At 36.2% G+C, this 17,532-nt stretch overlaps 1 protein-coding gene across 2 annotated transcripts in view; it reads right to left on the bottom strand.

The window, feature by feature from the left end:
• PLA2G4A (phospholipase A2 group IVA) overlaps positions 1–9,511 on the bottom strand; it is a 123,912-nt gene extending 114,401 nt beyond the window's left edge. The window contains exon 1 of one of the 2 annotated variants that reach the window (XM_084865519.1): positions 9,392–9,511. The gene's annotated coding sequence lies outside the window, so the exon portion shown is untranslated. The remainder of the gene's footprint in view (positions 1–9,391) is intronic. The other variant, XM_084865520.1, reaches the window with a different exon arrangement.
• Positions 9,512–17,532: the final 8,021 nt, after the last annotated feature.

Here is a 17,532-nt window from a genome sequence, read left to right as displayed (position 1 = left end):
CCCTTCCTTCCTTCCTTCCTTCCTTCCTTCCTTCCTTCCTTCCTTCCTTCCTTCCTTCCTTTCCTTTCCTTCCTTCCTTCCTTCCTTCCTTCCTTCCCTTTCCTTCCTTCCTTCCTTCCTTCCTTCCTTCCTTCCTTCCTTCCTTCCTTCCTTCTTTCCTTTCCTTCCTTCCTTCCTTCCTTCCTTCCTTCCTTCCTTCCTTCCTTTCCTTTCCTTTCCTTTAAATGACTTTCTTCTTCCCCTCAAGTCTCTTACTCCAACCCACTTTTAGCTGATGACCTCATCTCTCTTCTCTGAGAAAACAGAAGGTACCAGAGGGAAGTTTCTCATCTTCCCACTACCAGCTCTGCAAACTCCTCCACATCTACACAATGTAGGCAGTTCCTCCTCCTGTTGCAGACCTGGCCCCACACGTTGTCTCTCTGACTGAAAAATCCCTCTCTCCTCCTCAAGTATTCACTCTGATGTCCATGCCTTTTCTGCCCCCTGAATCATCAAATGTTACTAATCTGGTTAGTAAACCTGTTAGTCTCCCTCTACTCCATATTCCTTTGCCCTCCGTGTCTCCATTTTTATGCTGCTTCACTGACAGATACCTGGGAAGAGCCACTTGCTTAAACTGTCTCCAATATCCTCCAGCCCTCACTTCCCATCCACTTACCATCTCATTTCCACTTCCTTCTCATCCTATTCTGTCCACTGAAGCTGTTCTTAATCCAGATCTCTAGTCACCTCCAAGTTTTCAAATGTAGCCGTCACTTTTCTACCCTCTGCTTCTCTGGAACCACTTTCCATCCTTTTCTTCCAGTCCCTACCTTTCCATCTGATTTCTTGGTCACTTCTTTGCAGGTTTATTTGCAAATGCTGTCCTCTGCCTGGAGTCCCCACCCTGAGCCACACCTTCACCTCCCATGGCTTCTCATCCCTCATATCTTGGCTTAACTTTTACCTCTCAGCAAAACCTTCCCATCCTTCACGTTCCCAGTTATTGTCTATAATTGAAGTCCATGTGCTTCCTTTTTTATCTGTTTATTGTTTGCTTAATTACTGTCTCTCTCTTCCAAGAGGGAATTAATCGCTGTACTTGCTTGATTCACCCAGGCATGCCCTAAATGTAACACAATGCCTAAGCATGTGGTTAGTATTAATTAAAGCTTACTGAATTGGTGAAGGAATAAATGCACAAAGCCCAGTGATCAACAATTCCTGGTTGATATTAGTATCTACATTTTTTTTCACCCAAAAGGTAAAATTCTTAAGTGAAAAAGAGAAAAGGCTACCTAAATTTCTTCTTTTTAAAGTATTAAAAAGATGCATTTCTCTTATTATTATACACTATACATATAAATAAAATGGTATTTAGAAATTATTTTCCTCAAAGAATATTCTAATTTTTATGAAAGTTCTTTTTATTGTGACAATAATTCATAAGGTATTAGCCAACCAAGTTAATTTACCAATCTAAAATATAATTTAATAGTAAGAAATTCAGCAAATTCTAAATGAGTCTCAAAAAATTAAGTGCCAACTAGCAGACTGGAAGTGAACATCTTACTATCTTATAATTAAATCTGTCATTAACCAAGAAATCTCTTTAATCTAGAATTTTTGCTATGAGAAATCTTCCTAAAATACATGCTAGTAACATCTTCTCCTAAGAATCAAGGCTATAATAACATTTTAAATAATTATCTGCACATAAGTGACCATTGCATATTAAAAGTAGTGACTTAGAAATCTGTGCCACAAACTATGGAAATGCCTTAGGTGTTATGTCTTTGAGTTATAAATTCATGACCTTAATCAATTTTAAATTCCTCTGCCTATTCTTCATGACAGCTGAATAGGAATGAAGTTGATACCTGTTTGAGGTTTGTGGCTATTATGAAATCTTAATCATAGATGCTGGCAGGAGTCCATATAGAATGTCCTCATAACTGCATGCATCTTTAGGCACTTTCCCCCAGCTTGCTTTTCAATAAATTCTTATACAATTTCTCTAAATTATTTTTCTCAATACTTTCATAATATTTTATGAAATACTGCATGTAAAAACCAACAAGATAGGTTACTCTTTTTTTAATAAATTAAAAAATGAGGACCTGAAGAAAACCTCAAGACACCATTTATCTGCCCTCAGACTATCCCCTTCTACAATTACAGACCCAAGAATTCAGCAGAAATACCTCCTTCCATAAGGGGCTTAACATCCCAGCTCATTGCCGATAGACTGAACTCAACTTGCTTATCTTGTTAAAGCTGTGGATAGTGAAGTATGGGGCAAAGAGGAAGTGTGTCAATTTACTGACTGAAACTCAGAAGCCATTTGCTGACCTAATGTTTCTAGTGGCTCAGTTGCATCTAGCACTCAAACTTGATCTTCTATGTATTATTTATTGTGAAGTTATACATATGTATAGTAAACAATTTTACAACTAATGTAAGTTTTAAATCTGAAAAGGAATGTCTAGTTTACCATAAGCTACTGAATTGTTCAGAAAGGTAAAATAATTTTTTTCTCTAACTGATTAATCCAAGGTCAGAGCAATCACTTTTATACAAATGCTTTGTACCAACTTTCAGGGTTAATAAAAAGAGCCAAAAAAAAAAAAAAGTAATAGTTTCTACAGGTTATACTTAAATATTCTAAAAATATGATCTACTCCAAACTGGAAATAAAGCCTCTAGTAAAATAAATTAATACTTCATATATAACTCATAATATGTCTGTTTTGTATTTTTAGATAAAATGTTACATACTTTATCTTTTGAAAATATATTTTTATTGATTTCAAAGAGGAAGGGAGATGGATTGAGAGCAATATCAATGACGACAGAGAATCATCAATTAGCTGCCTTCTGCACACTCTCTATAGGGGATTGAGCCCATGACCTGGGCATGTGCCCTGATGCATAATAGAACCATGACCTCCTGATTCATAAGTTGATGCTCAACCATTGAGCCACACTGGATACTTTATCTTCTTAAAGTGGCATATAGCTATATAAAATGCTAAATAGTTCTAAAATACAAAACTGTGCAGACCATACACTACTTTCTCAATCATTCTTAAATGTTTGTGTAACTTCCTCTATTAGGTCAATCAGTAATCCAGTTAAAAGAGATGCATAGTGAGTTAATATGGAAACCTGTACTATCTGGATCTTCTAATAATTTTTCTGATGTTAACACAAATAGGAAGAAGTCGGTGGCTTTAAAAATAACACCCATCAAAATTGAAAATGCAAACCAATTAATCACTTAATTAATTGAAGTATACAAAATGCATCAAAATGGAAATCATGATGATTGGACATTAAATAAGCCATTTGATGTTTCCAATTTTCTCTTTTCAGATCTGTAAAATGTGACTACCTTCTCTGATAACTTACTGAGTTATTTTGGGAATGAAGTTCTCAAGCATTCTCTTCATAAGCCATATATGCTGTACAAATGAAAACTATTGACCCTGTGATTTTTTTTTTCAAACTACATAATCAAAGAGCATATTGTAAATTAGGTAATATCACAATGAAAAACTAAGCACATATAAGCTGAGTATTATAAAAATATGAGTTTTCTATACTATTGAATACTGAAATTACACATATTACAAACAAATTATATATTTGTGTCCTAATTCAAAACATACTGTTACCTAAAATACCCAAATTTCCCTGCAGACTCCAAAACAAGCAAATGAGGAGAAAGCTTAAGGAAAGGGGAGAAGCTGATTTATTTACAACTGCATGTGCTAAGAACATATCAGCCCATCATCTTTAAACCAGAGGATCTCTTACAGGTATTTGTTGAGTTTCTCTAGTCATTTGAATTCATTAAATAAGTGACTGGATAATAACGTGGCCTTATAAATCTACTTCTGGTGAACAGTGAAGTATTTAAGCTTACTTCATATGTGTATAAAGGAGAGATAAACTGTATTTTTAAAGAATATTTCAAGGGTGGACTAAGAATCAGAGAGAATCAAAAATCAGAATCACATAGCAAGAGCAGCAAATATTTGGTACATCTCTTTTTTCTCAGGCAGGTGATGGTATCAAAAGACCAGAACACGATCTGCTCTACTTACTATCTCCTTTGAAAAGAATACAAGAACCAACTTTTGGTTCACCAAACTGTCACTGCCCAAATTACCAAAGTAGAAGATAAAGAGTTGACTAAAATTTAAACTCATTTTAAGTTGGTTCGTGACAAACATGGATACTATTTTTCTTTTCTTTTTTCTTTCTTTTTTTAATATATTTTATTGATTTTTTACAGAGAGAAGGAGAGAGTGATAGAGAGCTAGAAACGTCGATAAGAGAGAAACATCGACCAGCTGCCTCCTGAACACCCCCCACCGGGGATGTGCCCGCAATCAACGTACATGCCCTTGACCGGAATCGAACCCAAGACCTTTCAGTCCGCAGACCGATGCTCTAACACTGAGACAAACCGGTTTCGGTGGATACTATTTTTCTTATGAAACCTTTACAAGGAATCATCATTAACCTTCAGTCCTTTTCTGCATTAAGCAAGTCTGGACGTTCCCAGAGGTGTGGGACATTCTACAAGGATTTTTGAAACCCTCTTCAATTTCCCTAATTTTGAGAATACAACAGTCTATGAGAATACATATGACATGACTTGCTTTTATTTTTCAGTGCATCTCACCCATTTTTAAACAAAGGGCTTTAGGAAACAATAAGGTCAATCCTTCAAAATTGAGAAAAGCAATGTTTCCAGAATTTCTATTTTATTTCTAGTTCAAAATTTAGCTTTAATTTTGACCTCTAACACTCTTTAATATGGAGGACTCCAAAGGGCCTTTGATTATGTGAGTTATGGCTATTGATATTTACTGAGTTAGGAATTAAAATTGAAAAAAAAATATTTAAAACTCACATTGAAAGAGGCAATTCATAAACATAGACATCTAAGTGGCTCTAATACCATTGTAACTAGCTAATTATTAATAATAGAAAAGGAGCAAAGAGAAGGCCAGACATTATGGGCATATTTCCTACAAAGCATTGGGGGAAAGGGGCTGGACAAAGGGAAGATAGACATGTGCCCAGTAAAGTTGGGATGATTAAGGAATGTGTGTACTCTCAGTCACACCTGGGAACAGAGGTCATTGGCCAGAATGGGTATATCAACTATAAATTCAAGGAAATTTGGGATATATAGTATAATCCCCTGAATGAAGAAGTTCACTATCTTGGTTCCTCTTGGCACATTTGGCTCATAGCTCATGCTTAGCTTCCTGGCATTCTATCATATGGCCCATGGCCATGAGAACCCCCATACACAATGGATTGCAACTAGCCCAATGATATACTGGACCTGCCTCCAACATGGAAAACTCTTGACACTGGCTTTGATTTTAGCTTTACTGAAAACCAGCTATACTTCTTCTACTGGACTAAGGGTAATTGGACTTTGGAAATGCAAAGAGATTTAGCTCTGTGTGAATAAAAATTATTGATTCTCCTGTGCAAGTCTCAGAAAACTATTTTTCTTGGGATATTATAAGAAGTCCATCCGCAGCAGCACCCAGTGTGGAAGAAGACCCCCCTCCCACTTTATCAGATATCAGCTACTTTGAAAATTATTCAACCTTATTTTTGGAAGAAATGCAAATTTAAACAAAATGCCATTTTCATATAACAATTATCTAACTTTTTAACCTATTGTTTATTGTGCTTGAGTAAAACACAAAATTGGATTAGGGAAATTCTACCCTCTTGTTTACTTATAAATGGATGCAATCTTTCTTAAAAATGAAATACCGAAAATAATAATTAGCATTCCATAACATATTGGTAAATATTTTTAGGAATCCTCCAAATAACCAAGTGTTATTATTTCTATGCTACAGTTGAGAAAAGAACGTTTTGCTAAAACAATTATTGGCTTATCTCACAACCTGTAAGTAATAAAACTTTTGTTAGAACCTGGAACATACATACACTTGTAAGAACCTATCCATAGGAAATAACCAAAGAGGTGTACAAACATTTATATAAGGGGTCCCAGCTGAAACATTATTTATAATAGTAGGAATCTGTAATCTACCTAAATCCAACAACTTATAATTGGCCAGTACATTTCCACAGATTAAAATTACATCATAGAACCATACTCTTGCTCATGTATAGACTGGCATTGCTTACACGGTGTATAACATATAGTAGGAACTCAATAATATCTACATTAATAAAAGAGAAAATTATAAATTGACCATCCCTCCGCTATGCTCACCAGCCAATCAGGAGTGAGTATGTAAATTAACCCAACAAAGATGTTGCTTAATTTGCATATAATACATGGAATGAAGACTGAAGATGGCATAGAAGGAAGCCAAGCACTGCAGAAGGGAGCAAAGTGGCTGAGAAGGGAGCAAAGCCCGCTCCCTTCTCTGCTTCACTCCGACTGCAGGAAGCCCTATTCTTGCAGGAATCTTCCTGCAACAGGCCTCTAGTTTAAAATATAAATAAATGCAAAATAATGAATGAGTACAAAAAAAAACTCATGTTTTAAGAGAAAATTCCATGATTGAAGAGGAAGTATGTTATAAAACAGTATGAATTGTGTGTTAATTAATTAAGTGAGGAAGCAATTAGTCTGAGTCAACTTCATTGTCTTGGAGGCATACATAAGCAAATCAAAATCTTAAACCTGTAAATGCCTCAAAGTTACAAAATTGAAACCTAAGGACAACTAATCACAAACAGCCAATTAAGCTTTAAGCTATAGCCACTCAATAATTTCCTTACTTTGCTTGCACTTTTTCTCTATAAAAGTCTCTACCTCTAGATCCTGCAGGTGATGCTTTCCTAACTACTTTGCGTTTTTCACTGCCTCACTTCAACTGACTTTTGCTCAAATAAACTTTTAAAATGTTTAATATGCCTCATTTTACCTTTTAGCAAATATGATCACAATTTTATAATATCTACATGTGAATACATATATATAGGAAAATGCCTAGAAGTATAAACAGATGTACATACAGGAATTCCTGTCTCTCTGCTGATGCATGCTAGTTATTCAATAAATATTTGTTGATTGAATAAATGAAAGAATAATATTTTAAAAATGGTTATTCCTTTAGGGGGTAATAGGTAATTTTTCACTGTACTTCTTTGCAATTTACTATACTGAATGAAATTTAAAGTTACCATAAATTATCTTTGGAATAAATGAGAATATTATAAAGCATAATCATGCTGGGAAATGTAGTAGTAAGGAACTTTAGAATAAAAGAGAAAATCTAGACAACCCACAATCCAATTAAAAAATGACTTATGTCTTGTTTTCCTACTAGGTTTTACTTACTGCATTCAGCAACAAAAGATACCAGATGTTACAGAAAAATGACAAGGTTAATATTGCCCAACTAGTCATTAGTAAGGCTAAGTCTAGAATTTAGGTCACTTGGTTTCCAGTCAAGTGGATTTTCCATTACACCAAACTGCTTAGAGTTCCAGCACACTGACGAATAACTGAACAATGGGAGCATTGCAATCAATAATCACTATTAGGCAGTTCTTTACTTATAAATAAAACGATTTGATAATTATTTGATACTATCAGAAAATTCCAAAGTTCTAAGAAGTACAACATTTTCATGTGACATTAACTGTTTTGCGGGGAGGGGTATGAGCATCCTAAAGCTGCTTCCAAATGTGTGTGTGTTGGAGGACAGTATGCGAGCATTATTCTGGGGAAGGGTCTACAGCTTTCTACTTGTAAAAGGGTCTGTGACTTAAAAAAAAAAAAAAAAAGTTGAGAATAACTAAAGCTATAAAGTCTGCAAGAAGAAGAAGGGAACAAATTGATGGTCAATGAAAGGCCTATGAGAGGAAAAGGAACCACAGCTAATTCTGTCTTCCTCTTTTTTATTCTAGGAACTTATTTTTAATATGCAAATGATATGGTTTCATGACTTTGCTTTCTAAGCAGTGACACCAAGAACGATACTGATAGGTTAAAAACAGGCTAAGTTATCTCTATGTTGTGAACTTCTTCAGGTACTAAGACATCTATTCAATTGTTTTCCTTTTCCTAATTAAACATATGTGCAAAATACTTCAAAAGTGACCACATAGGTTTAATTAGGAAAAGGAAAAAGATTGAATAGATGTCTTAGTTTCTTGTCCCATAAAATGTGCTTCCCCTACAGGAAGTTTGTAAAGCTGCTGTGAACAAATGCAGATAAAACACTTCTCTAGGCATTTCACAATTATTGCTTAATTTAAAATTTAACTCTTTCTCTGCTCAATGAAAGAAGCAAATAACTGTGTTTGTTTTTTTTTTATCCCAGCATCAAACTCGATTGGCAAGGTGTAGGGACTTCTAGAATACACTATTCCCTGCAAATGTCTTGGGCTAGAATTTCACATTTATGCGACAAACGAAACAAACCCCCAAACACAAATTGTCCTTGGAAGGGTTAAACACGCAAATATCATAATTTAGACATCCATCCAAATAGTATGCCCTCTCTCTCTGCCTCAGCTGAATAAATGCTTACATCATCAACCAATAGGAAGAGCATTTTCTTGTTCTAGTTTTTGAGGCGAAAAATCATTACTTTTAAGACTGAAATTATTATAAGCTGTAGGAGACCTAGCTATGTTGTCACTATTATTTCAAATTCAATGCTTTTTTTTTTCTTTCTGCTTCTTCAAAAACAAAATTACTGAAATAGTATTCACACTCGAAACTTAACGTTATCATTATTCGGTCAAATATTTTCCAGGGTCTAGCCGGGAGCTCTGTTCTCCTGGGATGTCCACCAAGTTAGAGAAAGGGCAAATCTGAACACCGGCTGTTTTACAATTAATTTTTCAGTATTGTCTTCTTTTTTTTTTCTATCTGCACGACACTGCAACACATTAAATACCCAGGAATACTTCGCGTAAGTAACCAAAATGACTAGTCTTCATCAAAACTTAAAGGAGCCCCCAAATTCTATAGCTAAAGAGCATCAGGGCTGTCAAATGCACACTGCTCAAGTGTTGGGGAATCTGCGACCATGAGGTGACATCACGTGGAGCCCCATTAAGCGCCACCTCGCTGCCTTTTGAATGTTGGGTTGGCTCTTTTCCCTGCTGCTGAGTGAAGGAACACCTTATCTTTTGACTCCGAGGTGCATCTAGACCCCGGAGATCAAACTGGCACTTGTTAAAAGGCAATTAAGATTCCCTAGTCTGTCTCGTTTCAAAAGGCAGAGAGGACAGGCGGACTTTTTAAAACCGCAGCGGATGCCAGATGTCCCCGTGTCCTTTCCCTCCTTCCAAGTTAAGACACAAACTAGAAAAGCTGAGGAGGGTGGGAGAGGGGAGCGGAGAGGGCGGGAGGTAGAGGAAATATATCGCTTACAGTTCCCAGAGTTACAAGAGCTTCCTCGGGCTCCTTTATGCCTCTAGCTTTCTGTCGGGATCCTTTTTCTGCCCGGGACCACAGTGAAGTTTAAGTCCAATTCCTTGGTGGGAGGGGCTAAGACGTGGGCTGGTTTCTTTTAGTCTTCGTGGATGTTTTAAGGTGGAATGAAAGAGGAAGCGAGGGAAAGGACCGCTCCTGCAGATGCAGGCGTCCTAATGCAAGGGGTGACTTATCAGAACAAGGAGTTTGAAGTTCAGGACACATACTTAAACAACGTGTGCGTCAACCGGTCCTAAATCACATGGATGCTGGCTGGTGTGTGTGTGTGTGTGTGTGTGTGTGTGTGTGTGTGTGTGTGTGTGTGTCTGGAAGCACTCTGTGTCCTTAAGTAGTTACCGCTTCCTCTTTTTTCCAAACAAGTAAGAACTAGATTTGAAAAGATGAATAACCTAGAGCATTTTCAAATTCTTAAAAAGGCCCAGTTGATAACCCAGAATATAAAATGAGTACATTATAAGAACACTTTAACAATCAAATTTGTTCAAATATCTCCTCCCCAAACTTAAAACACCTGCATTGATAGCTGTTTGTAAATGTAAGATTAAAGGCATATCAGCAACCATAATGCACATACATCAAGAGTTAGGGGAGAACAAAATCAGGTTGAACTACCACTTTGCAATGTAAGTTCATATACCTCAAATAGCCATACCTGGTATGACTGTAACAAGGAAGGTGTACTGTTTAAATTTATCCAAATTCCACAAGAATGGTGTAGTGTCTTTAAGGATTAATTTAGTATATTTTGTTTTCAACCCAGTATCTTCTGTTTTTGCCTTTAATAAAATACTGAGTGCATTCTCTTAGCTTTCTTATAACACTTTCAAATAATATAATTTCTGCAGATCCTGTCATTAAATTTTCTGGATTTTCCACTTTCTAGAGCCCAAGATTCAACTCCTTTTTGTCATTTGTTTTCTATCATAAATTCAACCTGATATGTTATAAATCTCTAAAAAAAAAAAAAAAAAAAAAAAAAAAAGGCCTGAAGTATCTAATGGGAATCAAGATCTTTCTCTTTCCAAAAAAGACCCTGAATTTCTGAAGAGCAGATATGTGCTAAAGAGAGGAGCAGAGAGTACACTGTTATTTTCCACCTTTTTCTCCAGGTACATTTGGTGAAAGGAGATGTTTTCAGAGCACATTCATCCTAAAACTGACATAGAAAGACTTCCTTGAGAAGCAGCCTCACGTGCTCCCATCAGTTTGATGATAAAAGGTTGTACCTCTCGGGATTTGAAGAGGTTGTCCAATAGTGTGTCACGTGTTGAAGATAAGAAAAATGTTTGATGAAGTGCTTTTAAAGAAGATTTCAGAGTATGTTACGGAGATAGTTGAAACGCATGGGAAGATGGGCTTACCAAGTCAGGCTGACTTGTCTCCATGCTTGTAGCGAAGAGACGCTTTTGCAAGCACGTCTCTCTCCCGCTCTGTAACTGTGCAGAACCTCTCCCATTTCCCCATTCTGTGGTGCTGTGGCCTCCATGCCCACAACCATTTTGGCTCCCTGCCTATGAGCTCATTGTTCACATAGACCCCTAGATGGATAGCCCAAGTTCAGATTTACTGTCTTTACTTTGTCCAACCTCCCCCATCCAGCCCCCAAAATATTTCCAACACTAGCCTACTGGCTCCAAGAACCTCTGCCTCCGCCTTAGGTAAGACAGACCCTGCTCTTATAGCTTGCCTCCAGAGATAGGATCCATTAGGTCTGAAGATCCCTCTTCCCTGTGTCTGTCCATCAAAGAAGATCAGTTAGGAGGAGGAATACAGGTGGAAATCAACTGAAACTGAGCCACGTAATAACCTCTAATTTAAATCCAATCCTCCTTTTGCATTGTCGCCAATGAGTTGTGGTTTTTTCTTTTGTTTTTTTTTTTAATACCTTTGCTGTTAGTTGACAATTTAAAATTTAAAACTGAAAATAATAAGCTAATTTTGGCACTGGACAAGTCAGCAAAAAGAATAGCCTCAGAAGCGGTCAGATTACTAACAAGGAAGTGCCTACTGGTCAAAACCCTGGCTCAAAAAAGCAGAAAAGGAGAACCTTATGTTTTCATGGCTGATTTTTCTTACTTTATACACAGTTGCTTCTATTTGCTTTTTTATGATCTTGCCTATTCTGTACTCTCTAACTACATGAAAGTGATTTGTTTCTGATAAACTTTGGACATCAATAATGAGATACAACTGATAGTTAAATTCATACATCCAATGAAAAGGCCAGCATGTAATCAGCATTCTATTTGGGTGCTAAGAGAGAGCTGATAGGGAAATCTAATCCAGATTGTGGATGGACATAAACAGAGAAGATTCTCGATGGCCACCAATTAAATAATTTGCTTATAATAATCTGTTCCTCTTATCTAGTGCTATATTTGAGTATTATGGTACACCAAACAAGTGTATTGATGGTAAAATACTAACTTCTTACTATTTATCTGACTGCAAATATCATTAATATGTCATTCTTCTCTTTATGCACTAGCAAAATCAAGTTAGTTAAAACACCTTGAATCAAAGAAAATTGAAGTAATTCTCACCTATGAACTATTTTGGCATTCAGCTAACTGACCCTCATCTGACCCACAGAGACCATTCATTCTCCTTGCACAGCTTTCCCTTAAATTCCACTGAACTAATCCTACTCATCCTGGAAGGCTTAGTTCAATTACTAGCTTGTGTAGAAAATTTCTCTACCCATTCTTTTTTCCAGTATAAATAATCCTTCCACTTTAATAACAATACTTGTTAGAACATTGGTCAATTTTTATTATACTTGACTATATAAGAAAAATATGTTATGCTCCATGATGGCAGGTGACTTAGCCTTCTTCATTTTAGTAAATTCTCACCAATCCTCAAAACTCAACCCCAAATCCGTAACACAGTAGGAGCTCAAACGATGTTTACTGAATTTGTTATCCATGATATTGATTGAAAGATATCTTAAACCTGATCCCCAAATAGCTCTCTCCTCTTGGCCTCTGTTATTTTCATCTTTACTAAAGAAGTTAGTTTTTTGTTTTGTTTTGTTTTTTTACAACCCCCTTCCACACTAATAAAATTCCTGGAAATATGAAGCTATTCAGAGAGAAGTATGAAATGAACTCTAATTAAAATGTATTTACAATGAGTTTAAATATTAGATGCCATGATGAAAGCACAGATCTAGGGACAGAGTATCTACAAACAATAAAACTATATTTTAGCCGAAACCTGTTTGGCTCAGTGGATAGAGCGTCAGCCTGCAGACTGAAAGGTCCCGGGTTCGATTCCAGTCAAGGGCATGTACCTTGGTTGGGGGAACATCCCCAGTAGGGGGCGTGCAAGCAGCAGCTAATCAATGACTCTCTCTCATTGATGTTTCTAACTATCTATCTCTCTCCCTTCCTCTCTGTAAAAAATCAATAAAATATATATATTTTTAAAAGAACTATATTTTAATAACTAGTAGTTATCACTTGTACTTTCAGTGTAAATTTACTATATCTGTATAGTTGTTATAACATTTTGACCTGAAAAGTGGAAGTAATAATTTTCTCTCAATTCTTTTTTAATTAAAAAACGTTATGCAGATTATTACTACTCTAATAAATGTTTTCATCCTCAATTTTTCAATAAGAAGTATTAAGAGAACTATAACAAATAAAGCACTAGTAATACTGCTACTTCTTATGGAGGGCTAAGTACTTTGTATTATCACTACATTTTCAGTGTCATCAACCATTATATTCATGAAATTAGGCATGATCACCTTTATTTAGAATCCTAATATTACCCGAGCACACACTGGCAGTCTTTCAATCAAGTCTGCCTGACTCCAAAGCCCACAATTTCTCAACACAGTATGCCCTTTCTTATAGCAAGTTGTGTTTGATTACCTTTTCAGCTTTGTCCCAAGTCAGCCAAGTTCCTCACTATAACACACGGGAGCCAGTGATAGAAAATAAAAACCCCTAAGCACCCAGGCTAGGAACCTGCAACTGCTCCCTTCCTCATCAGTGATGATCACTGTCTTGCCGTGCCTACCCATCCCAATTCCTTTATTCATCTTGGGGTTTCTATAATTAGATTTCTTATATCTGCATTTCCTTTTTCATTTTATTGCGAAAATATGGTTATACTCTTGCATTGTCATTACTTACATATACTTTCATAAGGGCTTTCCTCCTGCAGTTCTGTTTCCTCTTAAAATCACCCTATGCTTCATTTTCTAATAAATTTGCCTGACATAAAAGTCAGATCATTCCGCTGCTGTACTCACACCATGAAGTTTTCTCTGCTACCTATTAACTTCTACAACTATACCCTAAAAATATTTTTTATTTTGCAGATAAAATAGAAGTGAAAATTAAATCAGAATCCCTTCAGAGTTCATCACAAATTACACATGTATATTGTACACATGGAAAGGTCATACAGTCAACCATTCATGACTCAATACACAGTAGAATATTTTGACTACAGACAAACCATATTCAGAAACATCTGACAGAGCCACGATGTCCTGATTCATCTTACCTACTTGGGGCAATAATTCAGCAAGTTGTTTTCTGCTCTTCAAGCTCCCTCTAAACTTGGTAAAGCAAGTGCCTGCCTAATTTCAGCAATTCTGTCAGAATGGGCACAAGCCCAATTACACAGCTCAGAAACTAACTCGCGGACAGTTTACATGCCTTTAAAAATACTTGTATTCTTGGACTTTAAACTTACTGATGTGCATGAGAGAGACAGAGCACATATTCTTTTTTAGAAAGTAATTCTGAGTGGGAAGATTACTTACTGCTAAGTGAATGTCCAGAGTTCCTCGAGTAACTGAGCTCTGAAGTCAGTAGAGGGTTTTCATAAGAGTTGAGATAATAATTCTTGTAAAATCTTTGGCTAAGCAGCTTCAAAAGTATTTTTGCCTCCCCCCGCACCCCCCCCCCCAATTTGATTTCTTAAATACATTGTCCAGTCCAGCAATTTCTCTTTGGAAATCTACATGTATTCCTTTATTTTATATATATAGTAGAGGCCCAGTGCACAAATTCATGCACAGGTGTGATGGGCAGGCCCCACCCCCCAATTGGGGCCTATGGGGGCCAGCTGGAGGGAGGGGCCGCAGGAGATTGGTCAGTCATGTCATAGCAACTGGATATTTCGGTCATTCAGTCACTTGACTTTTAAATATATACTAGAGGCCTGATGTATGAAATTCATGAGAGGGGCTCGGCCCCCACCACCGTGGTGGCCACCTCTGCCTCAGCCCTTGCTGCTGCAGCTTAGTCCAGAAGGAAATCCAGAAGGACGTCTGGTCTAATTTGCATATTATGATCTTTCTCTGATGGGAAGCACAACAAAGAAAAACAAGTAACTGAATCTTCACCCAAATGGCAAAGATAGTCACATACTAGAATTTAATGTAATTGAATACCAGTTTGCCTCATTTATTTTTTAGGGTGAATTAAAATTTGAGATAATTCAAAATTACATCTCAACTGACATGGCTCAGTGGTTGAGCACTGACCTATGAACCAGGAGGTCATGGTTTGATTTCCTGTTAGGGCACATGCTCAGGTTGCAGGCTTGTTTCCCAATGGCGGGCATGCAGAAGGCAGCCAATTTATGATTCTTTCTCATCATTAATGCTTCTATCTCTCTTACTCCCTTTCCCTTCCTCTCTGAAGTCAATAAAAATATACATTTAAAAAAACTACAACAATATTCCAAAAATTGCTATGAAAAAATAAAAACAAAAACTCAAGTGTTCACCTTAATCAAATTCACTTAAAAATTAGCAAAATGGTCCGGCTGTTTTACTCATATAGACGGGACAATTACGGAAAACATTGCTGACATAATATATTTAAATAGTTCTTAATTAATACCCTATTGAGATAGTCTTACTTTTCTGTGTCTAGCAGACTGGTCCAAGAATTGAATTAAAAAATTAATGTCCTACATATTTGTATGTCAATTCTTGCTCATAATTTGCTACAGTTAATGAAGCACTGTAATATCAGACAATAGTTTGATTTCTCACTAAAATAGGAAGAAAGAAGAGGGTCTGACTATTTTTGCTATCTACAATAGTTCTAGAAAAACAATCTCCTTTTCATTTGGTTTTCTAGATATTTCTATTTTCCTTAAAATAAATGCATGATTTAAATCATATATGGTCATTTGTTTTTGGAATATTTCATCAACCTTTACACAGCATTCTTTGGATATAATATGCTTTTAATAATTAGCATCCAATCACCTAATAAATATGGTTTGTTCATTTGTTCATTGGTTCTGGGGAACATCTGAAAACATAATTAAACTTGGCCAAGGGCTCCATGTAGCCATTCCCCAGAAGTCTTGCCTACTTACCATGTGTCTAGCATGTAGTTAGGCACTGCAGAGAGAGCAAACAAAATAGACAAGGCCCATGTTTTCATGGAACTTATATTCTAGTGGACAGAGGAGACAAGAAACCATATAAACAAGATAATGACCTTAAAACAACAAACAAAAAGGCATATCCAGGAAGGGCCAGTCCAGAGCAACCAGCCATGAGACTGAGTGAGAAAGGAATGTTCCAAACCGAAGAAACAACAAGTACAAGCACAGAAAGTTGTGAAAGATGCCTATCACGAAAGCCATTTTTAGCATCTCAAACAAGAAGTGCTAGGGGGAGGACAGAAAGATAATTGAATCTAAGCTCTAAATTGGGCCACGAAATTAGGAATGGAATTTGGTTACCATACTTGAAGCAGCAAAAGCAAAGGCAGGAAATTTAATGGTCAGCAAGAAGTGCGAAGGCAATGAGAGAAGAAGGAAGTTTAGAAATGTATGTTGGGGGCAAGACTTAAAAAATTCTTGAATAACAGACCAAAGGATTTTGACATTTCCTGTAGTAAATAAGAAACTTTCCAGGTGTCAAAGATGGTAGTGGTGTGTTGCACTGTTTTGTTTTCATTTGATGGGTGTTGGTTATTTTGGGAGGTGGTGTTGAAAACTGATATTCAGGAAGGCAGCAGGATAGACTGGCAATAGTGATACATGGAGGGAGAAAACCAAAGATGACTGTGTTAAGAATATATGATGTGCCTCATAGAGGAGAAGGCTTATCAAGATGGAAAAGGAGGGTTGAAACAATTTGACAAATGTCAATACAGGAATAAACCAGACCCCACCCAGTGGGATGAACTGGGGTGACATGGTCCCAGCCTACATCGTTATCATCCCACTGGAAGGAGAGGAAACCATAGACCCTAAGAGAGTAGGTGATTTAGCCAAGATTGAACATCAGAGTCAGATTTAAATCAAACATTTGACCTTAAATTATGTATCTTTTTCTATAGCCATTTCTCATTGCCCATTCACAGATAAATCAGTTGAGCCCTACAACCATTCCATAGGTTGAATTTTCATTTTGTTCTTTTTCTTTTCTTTTTTTTCTGTGCATAATAGTTTGAAGTAGTCCCATCTGTTTATTTTGGGAAAATCCTTCTTGTTATGCTAGTGGGAGGAATGCTAGCGTACTCTTCTCCATATCAAGACTAAGCTGACAAGCCTATTTTACAGAGAGATGAAAATGACATTTGCCTGTTACCAAGGCTCTCTTCCACAAAATACAATAATATAACTAAGAAAAAAAGTGAAAAGGAGTCATTACTCATCAAAATTTTATCCTCACCTATCACTGCTCTTCACCTTCTTATTTGTAAAACTAAAAACTTAATTTCTGTCAAATGAAATATTTTCAGATATCCACTGGAACTCTATTTTCTAAATATCTTCAACCCCAATTAATATATATGCAGCTATTTTATTTTATTTTATTTTATTTATTTTTCATTTTATTTTATTTTATATTATTTTTTATTTTATTTTATTTTATTTTATTTTATTTTATTTTATTTTATTTTATTTTATTTTATTTTATTTGCATGTCCCTAAGAAAAATACCACAAATTAGGGAAGTCAAAATAGGTTTCTATTTCTGTTCCTATTCTGAGGTTACTTTCAATAATAGCCTTATGTGAAAGCATGATGACTCATTAGAATTGTGTTGCTTCTTCTAGGGGTATATTTACAAACTTAGT

The sequence above is a fragment of the Pipistrellus hanaki genome (assembly GCF_964339955.1).
Source record: "Pipistrellus hanaki genome assembly, chromosome: 18".
In the NCBI taxonomy this organism is placed as follows: domain Eukaryota; kingdom Metazoa; phylum Chordata; class Mammalia; order Chiroptera; family Vespertilionidae; genus Pipistrellus; species Pipistrellus hanaki.
The sequence above is the reverse complement of the archived record's forward strand: the minus strand, read 5'-3'. Positions and strand labels throughout refer to the sequence as shown.